Source organism: Cetorhinus maximus, chromosome 7 (genome assembly GCF_964194155.1).
Source record: "Cetorhinus maximus chromosome 7, sCetMax3.hap1.1, whole genome shotgun sequence".
Taxonomy (NCBI): domain Eukaryota; kingdom Metazoa; phylum Chordata; class Chondrichthyes; order Lamniformes; family Cetorhinidae; genus Cetorhinus; species Cetorhinus maximus.
The window spans coordinates 139,838,175-139,862,564 of record NC_135885.1 but is presented as its reverse complement, the minus strand read 5'-3'; positions in this window follow the sequence as shown (position 1 = coordinate 139,862,564).

The following is a 24,390-nucleotide window of genomic DNA, read 5'->3' as shown; positions in this document are numbered from 1 at the left end:
TGTAAAGTGCCTAGTCGGAAGATGAGGTGCTGTTCCTCCAGTTTGTGTTGAGCTTCACTGGAACATTGCAGCAGGCCAAGGACGGACATGTGGGCATGAGAGCAGGGTGGAGTGTTGAAATGGCAAGCGATACAGAGGTCTGGGTCATGCTTCTGGACAGACCGAAGGTGTTCCGCAAAGCGGTCACCCAGTCTGTGTTTGGTCTCTTCAATGTAGAGGAGACCGCATTGGGAGCAGCGAATGCAATAGACTAAATTGAGGGAAGTGCAAGTGAAGTGCTGCTTCACTTGAAAAGAGTGTTTGGGCCCTTGAACGGTGAGGAGAGGGGAAATAAAGGGGTAGGTGCTGCACCTTCTGTGGTTGCATGGGAAGGTGCCGTGGGAGGTGGTTCAGGTGTAGAGGGTGATGGAGGAGTGGACCAGGCTGTCCTGGAGGGAATGGTCCCTACGGAATGCCGACAGGGGGGGGGCGAGTGAAGGGAAGATGTGTTTGGTGGTGGCATCATGCTGGAGTTGGCGAAAATGGCGGAGGATGATCCTTTGAATGCGAAGGCTGATGGGGTGAAAAGTGAGGACGGGGGGACCCTATCATGGTTCTGGGAGGGAGAGGAAGGTGCGAGGTCAGAGGCACGGGAAGTGGGTTGGACATGGTTGAGGGCCCTGTCAACCACTGTGGGTGGAAAACCTCGGTTGAGGAAGAAGGAGGACATGTCAGAGGAACTGTTTTTGAAAGTGGCATCATCAGAACAGATGCGACGGAGGCGAAGGAACTGAGAGAATGGGATGGAGTCCTTACAGGAAGCAGGGTGTGAGTAGCTGTAGTCGAGGTAGCTGTGGGAGTCAGTAGGCTTGTAATGAATATTGGTGGACAGTCTATCACCAGAAATTGAGACAGAGAGGTCAAGGAAGGGAAGGGAAGTGTTGGAGATGGACCATGTGAAAATAATGGAGGGGTGGAAATTGGAAGCAAAGTCGATAAATTTTTCCTGGCCCAGATGAGAGCATGAAGCAGCCCCGAAGCAATCATCGATGTACCGGAGAAAGAGTTGTGGGCGGGGGCCGGAGTAGGACTGGAACAAGGAATGTTCCACATACCCAATAAAGAGACAGGCATAACTGGGGCCCATGCGGGTACCCAAAGTCACACCTTTTATTTGGAGGAAGTGATAGGAGTTTAAGGAGAAATTGTTCAGTGAGAGAACAAGTTCAGCCAGACGGAGGAGAGTAGTGGTGGATGGGGATTGTTCGGGCCTCTGTTCAAGGAAGAAGCGGAGAGCCCTCAGACCATCCTGGTGGGGGATGGAGGTGTAGAGGGATTGGACATCCATGGTGAAGAGGAGGTGGCCAGGGTCAGGAAACTGGAAATTTTTGATATGGTGTAGAGTGTCAGAGGAATTGCAGATGTAGGTGGGAAGAGACTGGACAAGGGGAAAGAGAACAGAGTCAAAATAGGAAGAAATGAGTTCCATGGGGCAGGAACAAGCTGACATGATCGGTCTGCCGGGACAGTTCTGTTTGGGTAGGAGGTAGAAGCGGGCTGTTTGAGGTTGGGAGACTATGAGGTTGGAAGCTGTGGAGGGAAGATCTCCAGAGAAGATGAGGTCAGTGACAGTCCTGGAAACAATTATTATTAATTTTTAAATTTATTTCCATTTTTATTCATTGTTTTATCCCCAGCTTTTAGCCTTTTCGATCTTTATTCCCACCACAGTCCCCTCCCACCACCGTCCCCTCCCCCCACCCCACCCCCACCAGGGCCATCTGTCACTTTCCAGAGTGCTTAACCTGGTCCTGCCATTATCTCATTCTGCTTCCTACTCTTAATGTCACCGTTAGACCTTCTTTATCCAGCACCACCTCTATTAACAACCCTTTGACCTTTTGTTTATGACATCTTTCACAATCTCTCCTTTGCCTCCACCTATCACTGGCCTCCTATCCAGCTTCACCCCCCCCTTAAACAGTATATATTTCACCACATTTCTACTGTCCTTTAGTTCTGAAGAAGAGTCATACGGACTCGAAACGTTAACTCTGTCTTTCTCTCCACAGATGCTGTGAGACCTCCTGAGTTTTTCCAGCACTCCTTTGTTTTAATTAGTTTATTAATGGCCTTAATAGGGCCTTTGACAGTTCAGCGGGCGCACAGCCGACTCCGGTGCACATCCACCGAAATGAAGATCTGAATGACGTGCGGTGATGTCAGGACACACGCCCGATGGCATCATGTGGCATTTTACACGTTGGCGAGCGGGGCTCACCTCCCCTCCCCACACTGACCGGAAGATTCAGGCCCATGTGGTAGCTAGTTCTATAATCTCACTCCGGGTAAAGAGGTTTCTCCTGATGTCCCTGTTAGATGTCATGTACAGTGTCAAGCCTCAGCGAAATATGGCAGTGGAGTCGGGAAGAGATTTGAGAAAATTCCAAAATAAATAATGGAATGGTTCAGGAGAAACCAACAAAGTTACTTGCACCTTATGTGAGATTTTCAAGTGGTAGGCCAGTAATATTACCAATATTTGGGGAGTAATTTTCTAATACGTCCCGCCAGTGGATGAGGTACCCTACGCTCACTTTCTACTTGGAAACTCACTATTCCATGAGCTCGCGTATCTTTTGGCTTTGGTCAATTTGTGTATTTTGTTGCTTCAAGTCAGTAAATTGAAAGATGGAGTAAATTTGCTTTTTCACAGTAGTGGACAAATGGTTGTGGTGATTCACCTCCAGATGAGACTGTTCTCCACTGACCTTCCACCCTCCACCTCACTAAATTTCAGTTCATGCATAAATTTGCTGTCTAATTCACACTAAATACCAATCACCCATGTCCTCGCTGATTGGTGGTTCCTGATTTCCCAATACCTCTAATTTTTGTGTTTAAACCTCGTCTTAACTTTGCCCTACCCAATCACTATAATATTCTCTACCCATACAAAACCCACCCCCAAAACTCCCTATCCCTCTTCTTCTGGTCTCCAATACTGGTCCACCATTGACACTTATATCTTTCGCCGTCTAGGTCCCATGCTCCGGAATTCTCTCCTGAAACCCCTATACCTCGATCCTACTCCTCCATAAAGGCCCCGTTCAAGCTTATCTCTTTGACCAAGCTTTTGCCACCTGTCCTAATGATCCATTCGTTGACTCGCTGTTCATTATTTCAGATTATGCCTCCATGTAGTGTCTTGGGGTGTCTTCCTACATTAAATGCACTTTATGAAAGCTAGTTGGTGCTGTAGACTATGATAAACAGCAGGAACCACAAACCAGCTCCTGGAGTATATGCGAGCAATACCAAAGGTGGTGGAGGGCTGCTGAAATATTTATAATATTTAGACCTTTGAGTTCTTCGTATTTTTGAAAAAAGTTGCAAGACGGTTTGTTTGATGTTGCCATAACCATTAAATTAGTGCTGTGGACATTGAACATCACAGAGTCTGGTTTATTTTTCTGAAATGTCTCAACTACTAAGTTAAGTCAAATAGAAAATTAGACAACATTTAAGCATCCTTCCAGAACAACCCAATAACATTTATTGTACCCAGGATTATTCCTGTGGTTTCTTCTTGAAAATAGAGGGTTTCGCGGAACAGTCATTATGTTCAGATACCTCTTATAAAAAACATTATTGGTATTTTCACAACCTTTTCAACCTACAGTGCTCCTTTCACCCAGGACTGGCATGATGCTGCCTCTCAGAAGTGATCCATGATCATGCTTCACAGATCATGGAGTGATTGATGAATGCACAGGGGCCATGTCATGTCATTCTTTGCAAAGAAAACATATTCCATCTACACTTTAAGATGACAGTGATCTCCAGAGCACCTGTCAGCATCCAGCGAACACCAGAGGATAAAGGCAGGGATTTCCCACAACGAAGGATTCATTTAATCACAGCGAAGCAAATCCACAACCAATGGATCAGATCTAAGCTCTGCAGTCCTGCCACATCCAGGGCAGTGTTCTCGGCCCAACCATCTTCAGCTGCTTCATCAATGACCTTCCTTCCATCATAAGGTCAGAAGTGGGGATGTTCACTGATGATTGCACAATGTTCAGCACCATCCGTATCTCCTCAGATACTGAAGCAGTCCATGTCCAAATGCAGCAAGATCTGGACAATATCCAGGCTTGAGCTGACAAGTAACATTCGCGCCACACAAGGTCAGGCAACTACCATCTCCAACAAAAGAGAATCCAACCATCGCCCCTTGACATTCAATAGCATCACCATCACTGAATCCCCCACAATTAACATCCTGGGGGTTACTATTGACCAGAAACTGAACTGGACTAGCCATATAAATGCTGTGGCTACAAGAGCAGGTCAGTAATCCTGTGATGAGTAACTCACCTCCTGACTCCTCAGAGCCTGTCCACCATCTAAAAGGCACGAGTCAGGAGTGTGACAGATTACTCTCCACATGCCTGGATGAGTGCAGCTCCAAACACACTCAAGAAGCTTGACACCATCCAAGACAAACAAGCCCACTTGATTGGCACCACATCCACAAACATTCACTCCCTCCACCACTGCTGCACAGTAGCAGCAGTGTGTACCATCTACAAGATGCACTGCAGGAACTCACCAGGACCCCTTATACAGCACCTTCCACACCCACAACCACTATCATCTAAGAGAACAAGGGCATCAGATACATGGGAATATCACCACCTGGAAGTTCCCCTCCAAGTCACTCACCACCTTGACTCAGAAATATATCACCGTTCCTTCACTGTCGCTGGGTCAAAATCCTGGAACTCCCTCCCTAACAGCACTGCGGGTGTACATACACCATATGGATTGCAGTGGTTCAAGAAGGCAACTTACCACCACCTTCTCAGGGGTATTGAAGGCTGGCCTAAACAGTGACGCCCAGATCCCTGAATGAATAATTTTTTTAAAAATCAAAGAGCTTTATTTATTGCGAAATGCAGTCGTGACTTTCACTGGCTTGCTGCCTATGGTTTTCTTTACTTTCTGAATGAATAAACTCAATGCATCATCTAGTTACAGAAGTGATAAGGAATCTTCAGAGTTACAACCCACCCCGAAAAACACAAAAGAGCAAAGGCTGACAAAATGAGCATTTCTAATTAACTAGGCAGAACATGTAAAGTTTGGAATTATAGGCTTCCTGGCTCTGATCAAGACATCTGTTACTGGTTACATTGGTGAAAATTTTGAAAGTGATTTAATTGTGGCTGGCCCTTGAGCAAGCAAGGAAGATGAGGCTTCAGATAGAGGAGTGCACTTTTGATTGTGGACATTGAGATGGACAACGTTAGGGATTTTATGAAGTATGCATTCATAGTTGCTGTTGTAACATGCAGGTATCTCGTGGGTCATTGGGACCTAATGCTGAGTTTGGAGCTGTACAGCACCCTTTACAATTCTATGGGATGGTAGTCCAGAAAATGGGAATCCTTGGGAAAAGCTGGTGGTGTTTGGAATGGAAGGACCTATTAGCTCAGGGGGAATAAAAATGATCAGCTTTGGGAGTGGGAAACAATTTGAATTAAAATGCTCCTGATTGTTATATGGGGCTGAGAGGGAAGGCAGAGAAAGGAGAAAGAGAAGGTAATAATAAAAGGTCAACAAGGAGGATTAGATGGATACACAAGCAAATAGAAAATGTGAGAAAGTAGGAGAAATGGAGAAATTATGGAAACAGTTCGAAGAAGAGATAAGAAAAACAACAAAGGAAAGACAAACTTAAAGACAAATGGTCGGGGATAGGAGAAATATTAATAAAATGATGAGGCAAAATTAAAAATATAGAACAGAGAAACGGAATATCCATAAAGAAGCAAATGGAAAAGAGGAGAATCAGAGGAGAACCATCAACAGCGAAGGAAACATAACATAAAATGTTACAGCAAAGGAGTAGTCTTAAGCAGATTTTGCAAAGTGGGGATAAGTGTAGCAAGATGAAAGAATTGAGTGAAAAAGTTACGGATTGCGGGGAGTGAAAGGCAGTAAGATGTTAGAAGGATACACAATTGATTATTGAACAGGATGTGAGGGTGTGAGCCAAGATCAAAGACGGGAGAGAGCTGGAGAAGCAAAGGCAAGCAAGATCATGAAGGGAATTGAAGGAAATAGTAAAGATTTCAAAGTGAATGCACTGAGGGATGAGGAACTGAGGGGGTTCAGCAAAGGTCATATATTGGTGAGGTTTTATGTGGGATAGGATCCAGTTGACAAATTGCAATTTACGAAGGAGAAAACTTGGGAGGCCAGTAATGGAGGAAATTGAAAAAAAGGAGTTGAGTTTAGAAATGAGACAGGAAAGGACAATATTTCAGAGATGATGGCCGATGGATTTGAAGATGAACTTAAACTTGATGCGAAGGTCAAGGCTAGGCCCAGGATCCAGAAGGACTCCAACACTCACAGAAAGACTAGAATTAGGATAAAGGAAAAGAGACAAAGAAAGAAAGAGAAATAAATCAAAGGAAAATGACACATGGAAGACACATTGCAAAGACCCTGATTCAGCATATCAATTGAATGAAGTAGCAGAAATTTACTCTGAATGACAATAACACAGAATCAAAGATTTTTATGGCAAGCTGGTTCAGGGACATTTCTGAATGGTCTCAAGTATAAGAACTTGAATCATTACAATTGTTTGTATGCTACCCTTCACATTGTATTATTATCATCAAAAGGAATAAGATACAGAGAGAGAGTTTTATGGCTTGGGTTGTTGAGTTCGCTTGTCAACTGAACTCTAACTGCAACTGCAAGCCTTCATATGTTCTTTTCAGTTGCTTCTTGCAATCAATAACGGGGAGAGACTGGTGTAAGAATAAACAGTGACGGTTTGTTGAGACATAGGGTAGAGCACCAGATTATACGTGTTCATTCAGAAACCTCCAGAACTAGACTTACAGTTCCCAGTTGCCTGCGCTGTATTGTGATTCATCAATGCTGTCACATGATCAGTACACTTGCATTCTCTTAAGGGACAGAGTACCTCACTTTACCACATCCCTTCCCCTTTACTTAAAAGTACAGCTAACAACCTTAAAACACATTAACTATTTACAGGTCAAGTCTCTCAGGAGGCTTTCTCGGACGTATTGAGCGTCGCAGTTCAACAACCTCGGCTGGTTTTTCCGAGGCCTCCTTTTCAGGGGAGAATTGCCCACTATGTCCCTCAGTGAATGATTTCACCATCTTCTGGGTGCAGTCATGTTCACTCCTGCTGCCCCTCCCCTCCAAGCTGAAACAGTCAAAGGGCAACAAGCACCAAGCAATACAGCGATGAGCTGCATGATGTGTGAGGAGAAAGAGGAAAAGGAAAAAAATTCTTGCCAATAATGTCTTTTTCTTCCTGTGTGTGCTTTTCTTGGTAGCACTGACCCATATCTCTGTCTTCTCTTTAATTTTGCTGTTGGGTAGACTAGACTCAGGAGCAAGCTGAATGTGAAGGAGCTCAGTAGTTGGGTTTTCCGGCAGCTCTTCTCAGAATTCAGGGCCTTATAGCTTTAAAATTTCAGGGCTTTTATGCAGCTGCTGCTTCAGCTGTTCCAATTCATTCCTATTCTCATTAATAGTTTCCTGGAGAATCGCATATCGTTGCCCCTTCTCAGCTAATTTGTTCCTTAGCTCGGCCAGAGAAAGGTTTAACTCTTCTTTTCCTATCTTTACCGGGGAAGAAATTGAGAGCTGTTTGAATTTTGTACCACATGAACGTCCTTTAATAGATTTTCCATTTCCTTTCGAAGGATGCTGACTTCAGCTTGAACCCTGTCCCGGTGTAACGCTTCTATGGGCTTCTCTTGTTGGGTCTTTGCGTACTCATTTTTTCTTGAAGCAACACTTCTGATTTCAAATTGAGAACTTAGAGGACCCTCAAGGTTTATCTCTCCCAGCCAGTTCCCTCCGAGGAGACTCAGCCCCCTGCCTGACATTACATGTAGGGGAAATTTTGCAAATTGTTCCTCATACTGCACCTTGACTTGACCTATCCCTTTCACATTTATTTCTTCACCCGTGTATGTCCTCAGCTTTGTGTCTAAAACTTCTAACTTCAAAGAATGGATCCCTTTACTCAGATATCTAAATGTACGCGCTCCAATGACGGACTTCGATGCTCCCTTATCAACTTTCATCTTAATAGGTTGTCCGTTAACTAGAATGACTACTTAGATTGGCTCAGTTCTACCCACTTTGAGGTTATATAATGAATATTATATAACCTCAACTTAACAATTATATAACTGGTTCTATTTCTTCTGGCTCTTCCATGAGGCATATTTCACGATTTTTCCCTTTTGCCTTTATAAAGTTGTTTTAGCCTTTCTCTGCAGTGCCGCCTAATGTGGCCATTGCTGTGGCAGAAAAAGCACTCGACTTGTTTGAGTTGTCGTTCACTCACTAGAGGCCTGGGTGTATTTCTCTCATTTATTTTGAAGGTTTTCACTGCAGTACTGTTGTTTTTAATGTTCTGGAGTGAGAGAGCATTTCCCATCTTCCCGTGGAGTCCAAAGTTTTCACGCCTTTTGTTGCCAGATTGTGATGCTTGACCAGATGGACCGCGTCATTTTGTGTATCTTTTATAACTTCGAATTTTCTGACAGCACTCTCTATCGCAGTAGCTAATTCGAATGCCTTATTGAAGTCTCGACTAGGTTCAGCTAACAAACGCCTTTGGATAGTATCATCTCCAATCCCGCAGATCAACCATTCTCTCACCATATCACTAACGGATGTTTCAAATTTGCAATGCTCAGTTAATGCCTTTAAAATGGCCACAGAGTCAGCTATTGTCTCCTCTGGAAGCCGGTTCCTTGAATTGAACTTGAAGTGCTGCATAGTAACTGAGGGCTTTGGTTTCTGGTGGCTCTGTAGAATTCTTGTTAACTCATCAAAAGTCTTCAAGTCTGGGGCGCTAGGTGAAGTAAGGCTGTGGATCAGCCCATACGTTTCACTCCCACATGAGGACAAAATAATCGCTTCTTCTCCTCCCCCGTGCTGTCGTTAGTGGTGAAAAGAACGCTAGGTGTTCAACATACTGAGACCATTCATCTGCAATGGGGTCGAATGGATCAACACGCCCGAACTGCAGCATTGTGAACGACTGCAAGGGGGCTGCACTTCCAATAGGCTTTCAAGGTAATGCCGAATTTAGGTGTTTGGCTTACCGCGGAGCTGCCCTCTCTCTGGGGTCTCTTATAATTTTCTATCCCTAGCCATTTTTCATGTATTTACCCTTTCAAATGTATCGCCGCTTTAAGAGATGTCACTTTTTTTTTAACCATGTCTCTTTTCTCGGCTGGGTTTCATGCTCTTTTCAAGTTTTGGTGGGATCCCCACGATTGCGATTCTACAGAAGTTTTTTTAAATTTTAAACTGTAGCACTACTTTCTGCTCCAATTTCTGGCTGTCACCTATTTTACAAGCAAGTACAGACGCTATTTGCAATGCTTCGCTCATCCGTCTTGAAATTTATTTTCTTTTGCTCTTTATCCTCATCGGCACTTTCATGTCTTGGGTCGGTGAGTTCGTTGGTCCACCGGACTCTAACTGCATGTCTTCCTATATTCTCTTCAGCTGCTGCTTGCAATCAATAATGGGGAGAGACCTGATGTAAGAATAAACAGCGATGGTTTATTGAAACATAGGGCAGAGCACCAGATCATCCCACAAGACATCGTATGATCTGGCAAATTAAGCAGCTAGATTTACCATCATGACCTTACTTTTCATTGTGCGTCAACCATGGTTCAGCTGGTACTCCAGGATGTGAGCACAAAAATCAAGGCTGACACTCAACAGTGCAGTACTGAAGGAGTGCTGCACTGTTGAAGGTGCCATCTTTCGGACCTCTAGAACTAGGCTTACAGTTCCCAGTCGCCCACACTATACAGTGATTCGTCAGTGTTGTCACATAATCAGTATATTTGCATTCTCTTAAAGGGACATGGTACCTCATCTTACCAAAGAGCGAGAGATAGAAAAAGCGAGGATTAGCAGATAGAAACAGAATAAAGAAGGAAGAGGTCAGACAAAAGGCAAAATTGAGAATCATAGAAAAGATGTAGAGAAATAGAAGGAAAGCAAAAGGTGAAAGACAAACAAAAAGAGAGTAAAAACGATTCTCCTATATTTTCAGTTTCTCTTCAAGGCTCCTTTTAGTTTCCTTAGCACATTCACCTCTGAATCACAATGTCCTGGGTTCAAGTCTCACTCTCGGGTCTTGAACAAAAAAAAAGGCTGACAGTCCAGCGCAGTACTGAAGGAGTGTCACGCTGTTGGAAGTGTTTTTTTAAATGAGATGTTAAACTGAGGCCCCATCTGTCTGCTCGAGTGTGTGTAAAATATCCCACAGCACTATTTTGAAGAAGGCCAGGGGAGAGTTATCCCCAGTGTCCTGACCAATATTCATCTCTCAGGTAACATTACAAAAAATCAGAGATAAAAACAAAAAGCTAAAAGCTACTGCAGATGCTGGAAATCCAAAACAAAAACAGAATTACCTGGAAAAACTCAGCAGGTCTGGCAGCATCGGTGGAGAAGAAATCAGTTAACGTTTCGAGTCCTCACGACCCTTCGGCAGACCTGAGTATAGTTAGGAGAGAGGTGAAATATAAGCTGGTCTAAGGTGGGGGGGCGGGGGGAGAGAGAAGTTGAGGGTGGGGTGATTGTGGGGATAAGCAAGCAGTAATAGGAGCAGATAATCAAAAGATGTCACAGACAAAAGGATCAAAGAGGTGTTGAAGGTGGTGATATTATCTAAGAAAAGTGCTAATTAAGAATGGAAGGCAGGACACTCAAGGTACAGCTCTAGTGGGCTGAAAATTGAATTCAACAACTTTAGATCTTAAATTCCCCCTCCCCCCATCCCCGCCCCGTTTCTCCCCCCTCCCCTTTTTTTTCCCCAATAATTTATATAGATTCTTCTTTTCCCACCTATTTCCATTATTTTTAAATCTAAAACTAAAACTTTGTTAGTCTTTCCACCCCACCCCCACTAGAGCTGTACCTTGAGTATCCTGCCTTCCATTCTTAATTAGCACTTTTCTTAGATAATATCACCACCTTCAACACCTCTTTGATCCTTTTGTCTGTGACATCTTTTTATTATCTGCTCCTATCACTGCTTGCTTATCCCCACAATCACCCCACCCTCAACTTCTCTCTCCCCCCGCCCCCCAACCTTAGACCAGCTTATATTTCACCTTTCTCCTAACTATACTCAGTTCTGCCGAAGGGTCGTGAGGACTCGAAACGTTAACTGATTTCTTCTCCACCGATGCTGCCAGACCTGCTGAGTTTTTCCAGGTAATTCTGTTTTTGTTTTACAAAAAATCAGATTATCCGGTCATTTTCACCTTGTTGTTTGTGGGACTTTGCTGAATATATATTGGCTGCTATGTTTCTGACACAGTAACTACACCTCAAAAACTGCTTCATTGGCTGCAAAACGCTTTGAAATGTCTAATGCTCTGAAAAGCTTTAGAAGTGCAAGTTTTTTTTTCTCTCTGCTGTCCGTCTGATTCTGTGTAACTAAACTGCATTGAGATCAATACGATTAACATATAGCATGTCTAACTTAATTTGAGAGACAATTCACCATTGATAATGGGGAAGCAATACTGACAACAGGTGAAAGTGTGAGGTGTGAATTGGCCAATTTCCACACAGCAAACTCCCCCAAGCAGCAACGAGGTGGCGACAAGGTTGTTAGTTCTTGATGTTGGTTGAACTGTTGTCCCTCTTTGCAGTTTTCTCTCCATCAGACCCAAAGAGTGTTACATTGGTTGAAACAAACCTCTCAAATGAAATGGAGCTCAGTATGGGGAAAAGGAGGTTGACAGAGCACCAGAGAGAAGCAGGGAAATGGGCTGGCAGATTAACACTTTGAATACTGGAGAAAAACATGTACACAGAAAAAGATTTTTGATATTTGCACAATATAATGTAATTTCTCAGGTGTTCATGATGATGTAGGCAAGTGCTAATGTTACTCAATTTGTATTAACACTTGATGAGCTGAACCAAACTTTCCTGTAAATGTATTGATAAAATAATTGATGACAAATAAACTTTTAATTCATTATTCATGATTAGGTTCAGAATCATGGAAAATGTCTCCAGTTAATTGATGGTACAGGCTATCCTTTATTCAAAAACAATTATATTGTCCTTGTATTATGAGCTATATAATTATATAGGATGTATTAACGTAAATGAGCTGGATTTACCACCTTGATCCCACATAAAAATAAGCAGCTAGATTTACCACCATGACCTTACTTTTCATTGTGTGTCAACCATGGCTCAGTTGGTAGTACTCCAGGATCTGAGCACAAAAATCAAAGCTGACACTCAACAGTGCTGAAGGAGTGCTGCACTGTTGGAGGTGCCATCTTTCGGACGAGCCGTTATACCGAGGCCACGTAACCCCCCTTAGGTGAATGTAAGGGATCCCATGACAAAATTTCAATCAATGTTACAAAAAACAGATTACCTGCTCATCAGCACATTGCTGCTTGTGAGAGCTTGCTGTGTGCAAATTGGCTGCCACATTTCCTACACTGCAACCTTCAAAAGCATTTCATTGGCGCTTTAGGGTGTCTTTTGGTCATGAAAGTTGCTATATACATGTTTTTTGGCCCAATTCCCCAAAACCCCCAACCCCCCTCCATCCCTGCCTCTCCCCACCCCACTTGCAAATGACATTGGAAAGGGAGGCTCCCTTTAAATTTTCCTGTTGTCCAACCCTGTTCCTTCTGCTCCTTGGGACAATTAGGAGAAGGTAGGTAATCCGTGTGCTGGGCAGATGAAGGAAACCAAAGCAGCAGGATGGAAATAAACTTCAGCCTTATTTTGTCTCTGGAGCCCCTTTTAAAACTACTCTTGGTGCTGCAGCAACATTAGAGCTGCAGCAGTATCAAGATTTTTCACTTCAGCACTGATTGAATCCAGCTTGCTGATGAGAATCCTCTGGAACCCACCCCCCACAGTTTATGATGCCTGACTCAAGAAAAAATGACAAGGCCACAATGTGGTCAGAGGCATGTGCACAAGTCCCACCTCCCCACTCTCCCAACAGAAAGAGAATCCGACCATATATGTTTACAACATTTCATAGGTCAAGTTAAGTGGAAGGAATGTAAATTATACATAACATTTCATGAGTCGGCTTGTGCTACATATTTGTAGCGTTTTGCTTTTGATTTAAAGTGACATGTAGAAGCATTTTAATTTAGTCTTGTTGACAGTGGAGTACTTTGAGACTGGTCTCTGTGGCAATTTGTATTCGTTATTTGGTTTTTCTGTCACTATGTTTACTTTCATCCTTTTAATACTAAATAGAAATGGAATCAAAGGGATCAGTGACTTGTGGCTTTGAATGAATTCATGACCTAGGGTATTGGGACTGGCAGATTTACCAGATTGGAAATATGTTTGATACTTTCAGTCCAGTTTCCATCCTCTGTAAGCTCAACGGCCATCTGTAAGGAGTATAGATGAACACATCGAACAGTGCAGAAAAAAATATTTACAGAGGAAGAGCAGTGCCAAAAGTGATGCTCCAGGCTGAGAAATCAAAATAAATGATGATAATTACTTAAAATCTTCATCTGTTTCAGCATACAAACAGACAATGCTGGAAATACTGAACAGGCCGGGCAGATCTGTGGAGCGAGAAACAGAGTTAAAGTTACTGAAGAAGAGTCATATGGCTGTGAAATGTTAACTCTTTTTCTCTCTCCACAGTTGCTGCCGGACGTGCTGAGTTTTCCCAGCATTTTCTGCTTCTATTTCAGATTTCCAGCATCCGCAGTATCTTGCTTTTATCATCTTTTATCATCTCTAACTTTTTCCTTTTCTGTTGAAAGACCATTCACTTGAAACTTTGAGATGTAACAGGTATTAAGCAAATATAGAGGCAGGGAAAGGGATGGGGTGGAGGACAGAAAAGAATAAAAGGGAAAGTCTGTGATAGGGTGGAAGCCAAGGAAAAGGTAAATTACAAACGGGATGATGGTGCCAGACAAAGGGAATGGAATGGGGCAAGTAAAGAAACAAAGGGTGGAATTTTATGCCGATGGGATTTTACAGTCCCGCCGAAGTGAATGGTTCGTCGCATTTGACAGTCCCGTTCCCCACGACAGTGCTGTAAAATTCCGCCCAAAATACAAGAAGCTGTAAATCACAGAATCACAGAGCCTTAACAGCACAGAAGGAGGCCATTCGGCCCATACTGTCAGCACCGGCTCTCCAATTGAGCCCTTTGACTTAGTGCCATTGCCTTGCCTTTTCCTTGTACCCTTGCACTTTGTTTCTATTCAAATAATCATCTAATGCCCTCTTGAATGCCTCAACTGAACCTGCCTCCAGCACACTTCCAGGCAGTGCATTCCAGACCCGAACCATTATGTGTGAGAAAAAGTTTTTTTCTCACATCACACTTGCTTCTTTTGCAAATCACTTTAAATCTGTGCCTTCTCAGTCTTGATCCTTTTGTGAGTGGGAACAGCTTCTCCCTACCTACTCTGTCCAGTCCCCTCATGATTTTGAATATCTCTATCAAAACTCCTCTCAGCCTTCCCCTCTCCAAAGAGAACAACACCAACCTCTTCAATCTATTCTCATAGTTGAAGTTTCTCATCCCTGGAACCATTCTTGTAAACCTCTTCTGCGCTCTCTCCAATGTGTTCACATCCTTCCTATGATGTGGTGACCATAACTGTACATAATGCTCCAGCTGAGGTCCAACGAGTGCCTTATATAAATTCAGCATAACCTCCCTGCTCTTGTACTCTATGCTCCTTTTACAAAAGCCCAGGATACTATGTTCTTTATTAACTGCTCTCTCCACCTGTCCTGCCACCTTCAATGATCCATGCACATAAACACCCAAGTCTTTCTGCTCCTACACCCCCTTCAAAATTTCACCCTTTATTTTATATTGTCTGTCCATGTTCTTCCTACCAAAATGCATCACCTCACACTCCTCCGCATTGAACTTCAACTGACACCTATCTGTCCACTCCACCAACTTGTCTATGTCCTCGTGAAGTTCCACACCATCCTCCTCACAGTTCACAACACACCTAAGCTTTGTATCATCCACAAACTTTGAAATTGTCCCCAGCACACCAAGATCTGGATCATTAATATATATCAGAAAAAGCAAGGATCCCAATACCGACCTCTGGGGAACTTCATTACAATCCTTCATCCAGTACGTAAAATATCCATTGGCCATTACCCTCTGCTTCCTATTTTTCAGCCAATTTTGTATCCATGTTGCTACTGTCCCTTTTATTCCATGAGCAATAACGTTTCTCACAAGTAGGCTGTGTGGCGCTGTGTCAAATGCCTTTTGAAAGACCATGTGCACCACATCAACAGCATTACCCTCATCAACCTTTTCTGTTGCCTCTTCTAAACACTACAGCAAGTTAGTTAAACACAATTTCCCCTTTAGAAATCCATGCTGGCTCTTCCTTATCAACCCATATTTTTCCATGTGACTATTAATTCTATTCCGAATAATTGTTTCTAGAATCTAGCCAACCACTGATGTTAACCTGACTGGTCTGTGATTGCTGGGCTTATCCTTACAACATTTTTTGAACAAGGGCGTAATGTTTGCAATTCTCCAGTCCTCTGGCACCACCCCTAAGTCTAGGGAAGACTGAAAGGTTATGGCCAGTTCCCTTGCAATTTCTACTCTCACTTCCTTCAATATCCTTGGATATATCTCATCTAGTCCCAGTGCCTTGTCAACTTTAAGTTCTAACAGTCTATTCAACACTTCCTCCTTATCAATTTTGAACCCTTCTAGCGACAGAGTAAACTTGTCTGTCACCGTGGCCTGGGTAGCATCTACCTCCTTGGTAAAGACGGATGCAAAATATTAATTTAACACCTCAGCCATGCTTCTATTAGCCATGTGTAAATTCCCTTTTAGGTTCCTAATCGGCTCTACTCCTCCTCTTACCACCCTTTTACTATTCATGTGCCTATAGAAGATTTTGGGATTCCCCTTTATGTTGGCTCCTCCTCTTATACCGTTTTACTATTCATGTGCCTATAGAAGATTTTGGGATTCCCCTTTATGTTGGCTGCCAGTCTTTTCTCATAATCCCTCTTCGCTTCTCTAATTTGCTTTTTCACCTCCTCTCTGAGCCTTCTGTATTCCTCTTGGTTCTCAGTTGTATTTTCTACCCGACACCTGCCATAAGCGCACTTTTTCTTCTTTATCTTAATTTCAATCTCCTTTTTCATCCAGGAGGCTCTGGATTTGTTTGTCCTACCTTTTCCTTTTGATGGAATACACCTGTATCCCATTGTTCAGCTACAGTTATTCCCACCAATCTTTCATTCCAGTCTATCTGGCCCAGCTCCGTCCTTGCCCCATCAAAGTCAGCTCTTGTCCAGTTAATTATTTTTATCCTGGATTGCTGACCCCTTTCTATCATCATCTTAAAAGGAAATGGCTGCAGAGATCATGGAGGCATTGATCAAAATATTCTAGTACTTACTAGATTCCGGGAGGGTCCCAGCGGTTTGGAAAACCGCTAATGTGACACCCCTGTTCAAGAAGGGAGGGAGACATAAAGCAGGAAACTATAGGCCAGTCAGCCTAACGTCTTTTGTTGGGAAAATACTAGAGTCCATTATTAAGGAAGAAATAGCAGGATATTTAGAAAAGCTTAATGCAATCATACAGAGTCAACATGGTTTTGTGAAAGGGAAATATGTTTGACAAATTTGCTAGAGTTCTTTAAGGATCTAACAAGCAGAATTGATAAAAGGGAACCGGTAGATGTAGTGTATTTGGATTTCCAGAAGGCATTCAATAGAATACCACTTAAAAGGTTATTGCAAAATATAGGAGATCATGGTATTAGGGGTAATGTATTAGCATGGATTGAGGATTGGTTAACACACAGAAGACAGAGAGTTGGGGTTAATGGGTCTTTTTCAAGTTGGAAAGACATAACTAGTGGAGTGCCACAAGAATCAGTCCTAGGGCCTCAATTATTTACTATCTATGTCAATGGCTTGGAGGAGGGGGCAGAGTGTAACGTATCCAAATTTTCTGATGATACAAAAATAGGTGGGATGACATGTTGTGATGAGGACATAAGGAATCTGCAAGGGTGTATGGACAGGTTGAGAGAGTGGGCAAAAACTTGGCAATCGGAGTTTAATGTAGGAAAGTGTGAAGTCATGCACTTTGGTAGAAAAAAATCAAAAGGCAGGCTATTATTTAAATGGAGAGAGACTCCAAAAAGTGCAGCACAGAGGGATCTGGGTGTTCTTGTGCATGAAACACAAAATGTTAGCATGCAGGTGCAGCAAGTAATTAAGAAGGCAAATGGAAATTTGGCCTGTATCACTAGGGGGTTGGAGTTTAAAAATAGGGAAGTCTTGTTACAACTGTACAGGGTGTTGGTGAGGCCGTACCTGGAGTACGGTGTACAGTTTTGGTGCCTGTATTTAGGAAAGGATATAATGGCATTGGAGGCAGTTCAAAAGAGATTCACTGGGCTGATTCCTGGGATGAAGGGGTTGACTTATCAAGAACGGCTAAACAGGTTAGGCCTTTATTCATTAGAGTTTAGAAGAATGAGGGGTGATCTTATTGAAAGGTACAAGATTCTTGACAGGGTAGATGTTAAGAAGATGTTTCCACTAGTAGGGGAGCCTCGAACTAGGGGACATAGTTACAGAATAAGGGGACATTCATTTAAAACTGAGATGCAAAGGAATTTCTTCTCTCAGAGGGTAGTGAATGTCTGGAATTCCCTACCCCAGAGAGTTGTGGAAGCTAGGTCACTGAAAATATTTAAAGAGGAGCTTTCAGCCTCGCAGATGCACAGTGACTTCAGCCTTCGCTCGAGCTCTGAAGCCCGGAGTTCAAGTTTCTGCAGCTGACTGCACTTCCTGCACATGTGGTCAGCTAGGACACTGGTAATGTCCCTGGCTTTGTACATATTACAGAACACGTATTCCACTCGACTGAGCTGCCCTGCCATGTCTTAACTCTACTTCGCTTATTTTAGCTTTATTCTACTTTGGAGTACTTATATTACTTCATTATATTGGGCCTAAATTTCCCTTATTCCTGGCGCTTTGCAGTTAAAGCCAAGTATAGGAACTTTAAAAATATTACACTTTTCTAATTTACTCACCAGTTCCTACTTACCAAGGCTGCCACCCTTCTTTCTGAGCAAAGATAAAAAAGGAAAGAAGCATCTCCTCCCTTCTCACCGAACTCCCTCAGTCACCAAACTCCAACTGAAGCCCTCTACTGCAACCCAAAACAGCACTCCAGTGCAGGAAAAGTCAGCACTATAAGATAGCTTACTTTTATGTTCTCTGAACCTAGCCTCTGAAAACCTAATTAAATCAGTTATCTAATTAACTAGTTGCTGCTGAAAGCAGAGCCTGTATGAGCCCTGTTTTAAGGCTGGACTAAAACTCACCTTCTTCCAACCCTAACAGCAACTTTTAGTTAATTGCTAAATTAAAGAAAGATTAGACTTTAGATAGAATTTAACCCTTAATTTAACCCTTAAACTCCCTCAGTCACCAAACTCCACCTGAAGCTCTCTACAGTGGCCAAAAACAGCATTCCAGTGCAGGCCAAATGACAACAGCAGAATTATTACCAACTGCTGCATGTCTGAAAAAAACTAAGAGCGGGTGGTTATGATGTGAAATTGAAATCGATACTGATTCCTGAAGGCTGTAAAGAGCCTAATCAAATGATAAGGTTCTGCTTCCCGAGCTTCCATTCAGCTTCATTAGAAAGTGAAGAAGGTGGGGCAGGGGGGGTGGGGTTGTTGCTGGGAGGTCAGAGTGAAAGTGGGCAATGAATTAAAATGGGCAACTGAGCGGAGGCTCAAAGTAAGGCATGCAGACTGAGCAGATGCTTTCACCAAACCTGTGTCCCCAATGTAGGGGAGACCACATTGTGAGCAGTTAATACAGTATACCAAACTGAAAGGAATAGATGTAACTTGTTGCTTCACCGGAGGAGTGTTTGGGGCCCCGGACCACTGGGAAGCCAGGAGGGAAAAGGGCAAATGTTGCATCTCCTACCCTTGCATGACAACATGCTGTGGGAAGCGGAGGAGATTTTGGGGGTTTAAGCATTCAGTCTAGTACGTGCAATAATACTTAAACAACTTGATACTTGAAAAACAATACTTAGAACTGAATCTGAGCTGTGGGACTCAAATATATCACAGTTCTGAGGTTCATATACAGATTATGAAATCCTAGCTACCTGTACAAACATTCATTTCTGTTTTAGTTTATTACACAAAAGTTAAATTACAACCCTATATGAGGTGAATTTTGATTAAATTGTCCGTGATCAATAATTTTATTTTGACCTACTTAAATGAGTAATTATCCCAGGGATGAGGGACTTTATTTATGTGGATAGATTGGAGATTCTGGGGCTGTTGAGAGGAAATTTTATGGAAGTGTACAAAATCACGAGGGGCAGAATTTTGCCCTTGGCGGGGGTAGGCGGAGGCATTCGGGAAGCTGACCACCATCTGCAATTGGCAGCGGACTGCGATTTCATGCTGGTGAGCCAATTAAGGCCCGGCCAGCGTGAAACGCGAGCGGCAGCGCTGAGCGTTGCCTGTGCCGGGTGTTGGGGGGGTGGAGGAGAGTGAGCGGGCCGAGGGAAAACTTCACGCATGCGCACAAGTGAGCGCTTCATAATCACCCTGAGGCAGCTCTGTGCCTCAGATGAAGAGTTATGAAGAAAAGTAATGAAATATGTCCCCTCATGTGACTCTGTCACATGAGCAGGGACATGTTATTAATGAAAATTTAAAGTTTTTATTTGCATTTGGAAACCTCATCCCGCCCATGGATGAGGTTTCCAAAAAAAATGCAAAGGCTGCTTGGCCTTTTCGTCTGCCCACCAAACATTAGGTTGGACGGGCAGTGAAAAATTCAATTGAATTGATTACTTAATGGCCTTAACAGGGCTTTTAATTGTCGGTGGGCGCACTGCTGGCTCTGGCGCGTGTCCGCCGACCGAACTATCATGCGACTGCACATTGACGTTGGCACGCTGGGTCGATGTCAACGCGCGTCATTTCACGCTCGAGTGGGTCGGCCGCGTGCCCACCCGCCGAGCAAAAATTTCTGTCCGAGGAGTCTAGACAAATCAGAAGGCAAGAACTTGTTCCATGGGCAGAAGGCTCGAGAATCAAGGGATAGTGACTTAAGGTGACCAGCAAAAGAACCAAATGACAACATGAGGAAAAGCCTTTTTTACGCATTGAGTGGTTAGGATCTGGAACGCACTGCCTGAGAGTGGAGGCAAAGCAGGCTTGATCAGGGCTTTCAAAAGGGAATTGGATAAGCATTTGACGAGACAAAAATTGCAGGTCCATGGGGAAAGGGTGGAGGAGCGGGTCCAGGTCCTGCAGAGAGCTGGCACAGACACAATGGACCAAATGGTTTTAGTATCATCAAATGCCTGTCAATCTGCTGCCTCTACCTAAACCCCAATTAAAAATGATGACGTATAGCCAGATGTTTTCCTCTGCAAAGCAAATTGTTTTTACTGCAGTTATTATCAGTTGATTAAAGTTTTCTAAAACTTAAGCAAGATTCAATGGTTCATCTCTAGTTAGGTTTATTGAGGTGATTAAGCTGGATATTGCTCTAAGGTCAACCTTAGTTCAGTAGTCACTGCATTTAAATTAACATATACTTCTCCACTTAACAGGCAAAGGTCGATGGATATTATTACAATATAAAGATAAATCAATAGCTTTAATCAATAGGCTTCAGGATAGATTGGTTCAACCTTTCCTTACATGACCATCATTCACAGATTTCCATGGGTAATGACTTTTCAGTGGATGGATTAAAAACATGATTACATTTTTTTTAGTTAATATACTTCACATTAAAATTTTATCATTGAGCCTATTTGAACTCTTGGTAATGAACAAGAGTAACACAGATAATTGTCTGGGAGTATAGCTCCTGCAATACCAATAGGCTTGTCTCACTAAGGGTGGATTATAAAGTGTGGAAAGATGTATGACACCTTTCAAAAAACAGATCTTGAAGAGACCATATGTATGCATCTACTGGTCAAAAGTGATTGATTGTAATGTTATGGATAACTCAGCATTTTGTACATTTTCTTGAATCATTACAAAAAAAGAGAAAACTGCGTTTATAGCGAACCTATCATGACCTCAGGATGTCCCAAAGTGCTTTACCAATGATATCCTTTTTCGTTGAAGAATAGTCAGTGTTGCAATGTAAAGCAGTTATGCACTGGGGTTATCCATTTCACAATTAGGTTGACAAACATTTTCTTGTTAAGCGGGGAGGTTGGACATCTTGTGATGAACATAGCCCTTGCAAATCTGGCATTGACATGTAGGACTCATTAGAGTAACTGTAGGTGTGGGTCGAAAATCTGCTGTTGACTGGTGAGGCAATTAAAGTGCAACTCAGTAGCTTTTCAACACTGAAAATAACCTTGATAAACGACTGTCATGGGTAAATGTTGTCCAAGCTTAGATACTTTTGAACAGATGACTTCAACTGGTCCAATCTTTTCACAACAAGGTTATACTTCATTTATCTCCACTGAGTGCGATGTGGGTGGAAATGAGAGACCATTTGGCACCTTGCGACATCCATCTGATTTGCATATTAGCACAGAGTGCTTTACAGCAAATCGAGTACTTTTTGAAGTGTAATCACTGTCATAATGTAGAAGACATGACAAACAATGTGGGCATAGCAAGCTCCAACTAGCAGCAATGTGAGAATAATCTGTTTTGTTGAGGGATAAATATTAGCCAAGGCTGAGTGAGGATTACTCTCCAGTTCTTCTTCAAAACAGTACCAAAAGATATTTTCCATCTACCTGAGAGGGCAGTTGGGGCCTCAGTTTAAGGTCTCATTCAAAAAACAATAGCTCCAGCAATGCACTACTCCGTCAGTCCTGCACTAAAAATGTTAATCAAGATTTTTGTGCTCAAGTATTGGAGTGGCACTTGAACACACAATTTCCTGACTCAGAGGTGCGAGTGGTCTCCACTGAGCCACAGCTGACACCTTTTTAAACAATTAAATATTAATTGTATTAAAATTAAATTATATTTTACACCATTGGTGAAAAGTTCCCAATAATAAATATGTTCTTTCTGCACAAACGACTTATTTTGCTATAAATACAGAAATCCTCCCCCTATATCTTGTACTCTTAACATGTGCATTTTCTGGGCCATTAGACCTTCACTCTCTTTAAAGTATAAATATATAGCTCCACAGTGTAAACCCTTAATTATGATTATTTTCAATAACGCATTAGAAAGAAACAAAAACAAACTAATATTCTGCTGATAGCCATTTGTTGTTCCTATTGATTATCTCTGCACTATCATTCCTCTTTAACTTACATAGCCTCCCAAAGTGAAAAGACGTTCTTCATAATCACTTTGATCATGGACCTCACTGGTGCATTGCCGTTAGACTATTCAGTGAGGCATAGCCGCTTCCTCATGATGTAGTAAATCAGTTCAACTTACTTCACCATTTCCCGATCCCAATGTGCTCCAAAATGATGATACCTTTCTGCGGTTCTTCAAATTCATCTTCCCCCTCCTTTCGCAAATTCAAGCCTAGGTACAACAAGGCAACTTTCAGCATCTTGCTTTAGAGGCCAGTCTTCACTTGTAAAGCGGAAAAAGAACGTACCAGAAAGTTACCACAGCTGAGTCTGATTTTAATGCTTAGCCGTAGGTGTTCTTTCCTGGCGATCTCAATGTGGCGCAGAAGTGAGAAGCTTGATGGGTTTCCCTTTCCTGGCCTGGGTGAATGATGAGGCAGCACTTTAACTGCTTCCCTTGCTGAGACAAGCTATCCAGTGACATTGGTTCAGCATTTTGGGAGGTTTCATTCCAAGGTTCCCCCAGGGAGCCTGCTGGTGTTTCCCTAGTTGATACCCGGGACTCACATCTGTCAAAAGTGGAGCTCGGAGATCCAAATGCAAAGGTTGATCCAGAAGGATCAAGTTGCTTCTTCCATTGGTCCCCCTGCTTCATGAGAAGATACAGGAATGTTTTATCTGTCACTGTCAGGATTGTAGGTTGCCACTCTAGCAATTGAAATGAATCATGCCTGGGACTTGCTATGAGGCATGGTAGGAGAACAGACCATTAATATAGATGAAAGTATAGTACTTTCAACTGCATGTGGTATTGCTCTGAACATTAGATAACATAGGTGACCCCTCCATATCCTTGCCCCTCCCTATCTCTGTGACCTCCAGCCCCGCAACCCTTAGATTCTGGCCTTTTGTATATTCATGATTTTCATTGAACCATTGGCAGCTATGTTCCCTTCTTCTTTGACCCTATGCTCTGGAATTCCCACCCAAAACATCTCTTCCTCCCTCCCCTCCTTCAAGATGATCCTAAAAACTTACCTGTTCAACCAAGCTTTTGGTCTTAATACATTATATAGGTCAGCGTCAATTTTCCTTTGATAACACATCAGTGAAGCAATTTAGGACAGTCCGCTATGTTAAAGGCATTATTTAAATTATGAGTTATTGAAAAATGAATGTAGTCAATTATTCTAACATCAATGCTTAAAAGAACATTAAGAACAACTCTGGCTAGGATTTTCCCCTTGGCGATTTGGGGGCGGGGCCCGCTCGCTGAGGGGAAAATGACACGGAATGACGTCGGGAGGAACCCCCAATGTCATCCCGGGCCATTTAAATTTTTAGGAAGGCGGGCGGACAGCGAAATCAGCTGTCCGCCCACCCACCTGTCAATGGCCAATTAAGGCCATTGACAGGCTATTTAAAGTAATTAAAGGCCCTGCCCAGCCAAGCTTAAGGCTGGCGGGCAGGCCAGGAGCCCCAGCGGGCTCCAGATTATTCATGAAACTTCTACTGGCGGGATGAGGTTTCATGTCCATTTTGTGCAAAAATCATAAAGTTTATGTGGTCTTTATTAACATGTCCCATCTCGTGTGACATTGTGGGGGACATGTTAATAATTTCTTAATGTTTCTATTTTTAAAGTTTTTACCACTGTCATTAATCTCCCTGAGACAGGACTTTGCCTCAGGGAGCAGTGCGCTCTTTCACGCGCATGTGGAAAAGAGCGCACTTTGTCAGATGGGGAATCCCTTCCCTCCCCGCACAGGAAGCGCATAGCGCATAGCTCTTCCTGTTGGGGATACCGCTGGGTGGGCCTTAATTGGCCCGCCCACTTAAAATGGCGGCGGGCCCCGTTTCAGTGGCGGGGGTCGGCTGCCCGCCCTCCGCCAAGCCGGTGGGGCCCGCTGCCATCTGAGGGCAAAATTCTGCCCTATGAGTGCCATCAGTCTTGA